This window comes from Macrotis lagotis, chromosome 7, assembly GCF_037893015.1.
Source record: "Macrotis lagotis isolate mMagLag1 chromosome 7, bilby.v1.9.chrom.fasta, whole genome shotgun sequence".
NCBI classification, from domain to species: domain Eukaryota; kingdom Metazoa; phylum Chordata; class Mammalia; order Peramelemorphia; family Peramelidae; genus Macrotis; species Macrotis lagotis.
In genome coordinates, this window is record NC_133664.1 from 106,845,713 (window position 1) to 106,847,899 (window position 2,187).

Sequence of the window (2,187 nt, forward strand, 5' to 3'; positions counted from 1 at the left end):
ATTAATTTCTTTAAAATTCCAAATCAAGGAAGGTAGTAGATCAAAACAGAAATTAGAGCAATATATGAGATAAAAATATATAGTTGACTGATTCCTAATCCTTCCTTACCTCTTGAGACTAATCAATGGAAAGCAGTAGTTTTTTTCTCTTAATTTAACCTTTTTCATCAAAGGTAAACATATTGACTTCTATGCTAACTTAACTTCTTAAAGGAAGAATTAAGTTGCAGCATTTTTTTTTTTAGGTTTTTGCTAGACAATGGGGTTAAGTGGCTTGCCCAAGGCCACACAGATAGGTAATTAGTGTTTGAATTCAGGTACTCCTGACTCCATTTCTTAATTATTGAGACATTTCTATATTCTTATCTGGATGCTTAGGCTTCTAGTTGTGAAACTCACTTCCTAGATTCCTCTGGCTGAAACAGAAAGGACAATTTATTTTAGAAAGACACTACTAAAATGTTGAAAATCTTCACCTCCCTAAAAAATGAATATAAATTTAAGTATTGAACAGAGTAGTTATAGAAATGCATCTTTAAAAAGATGTTTTTAGTAGTAGTAATAATAATAAATATTGTAGCAGAAGTTGTGATATTATAGAAAGGACTGTCTATAACACTAGATTTAGACTCAGAAAACCTGGGTGCAATAAAACGTAAGACTGAAGCCATATCACATCTCTCTGATCAGTGTCTTCATTGATATAATAAGGGATGAAATAAATAATCCCCAAGCTTCCTTCCAATTCGGAAAAACCCATGATTTCCCATAAGACAGAGGAAGTTATCTTTCAAATGAGTGGCATTGTGAAAGACACAATGAATGGGAGAAAAGAAAGTCATCTTTTTGTACTCTGACAGTAGTGTTATATTTTTCAAGATGATGGTTTCTGAATCTGCATTTCCTATCTTTCCTTTAAAGAGAGTCAAAATTTAAATAGGAATATAGACAGAACACCTTCAAATCCTCCAGGAAATTAGGAAACTTTTTGATTGGTTCTTGCTACAATGAACTCAACTGATTGTCACCAGAAGAAGGCAGCTTATGGTGAGCATGGCAAATTAAAAATATTTTCTATGATGTTTTCTAGCTATGTGACCTTGGGTAAGTTACTTCAACATCATTAGCTGGTGACTTTCAAGTGTGTACCAGATTTGAGGAACACATAAACATAAATAGGTATTTATCAGTTTTGGGGGTCATATATGTCCTTAGTAGTTTATCAAATTTGGGGAAAACCCATCATTGCCAAATTATACCACTAAAATCCTTATTACAGAAAATTTACTATTGTCATAAAATGGAGTCTTAAAATAAAATGGAAATGCTTATCCTACTTTATTCCCACAACACATACCCAGCAATTCATCCAAGTAAGAATTTAAAAAACAGTAATACATAAAACAACAAAATTTCTTTAAAAATCTAAATATATCAAACATTACAAATAATGTTCCACACATGTAATCTCCTATCATTTTTTTAAGAGGTAAATTTTCTCATTTCTTTAGGAAGAATATTGGGGGTCCAGGATTTTTTCCAAGGCAGTCTCTAACTTGAGTAAAAAGAATGAAAATAGGAAAGAACATAACATTGTCTTTGCACAGAATATGTACTTAAGTATTTGTTGAACTGAGTTACCCAGTCCAGGAAGGAATTAAAGATGATAGTTTAATTTAAAACCATAGTGTAAAGTTGCCAATAAAATTCCAATCATAAAGATAAGGAGAGCCTTGAAGCATAGCACATAATCCCCACAAAGAATTATTTTAGACTTTCTTTATATATGTGCAATCCCCCATGGTGGAGGCAGCATTCTGATTCAATTCTATGCAAAGCAACTAAACTGAACAGTTAAAATAAGTCAAGGACAGGAAGTATCGTACTGGCTGTGGACATGTATAATTGCAGTCATTAATAACGAAACATTGGAAAACAAATAGTCTTTTTTGTTTTCTTCAAATTTCTTGATATTAAAACTATCACATGGGGCTAAAGGAATTTTGTTTTATTTTTTCTTCATTTTGTCCCTAGAGTAAATGATTGGGAAATCTTTAGTCTTTATGGTATGAACTCCTACTTGCCAAATTTGTGTTTGATTTAACACCACCTTTGTGCTGGATAAATCCTTTACCTGAATTGTTCTCTGTCCTCATTCCTGTCTCTTGCCTTCATCCCAGAATGAGT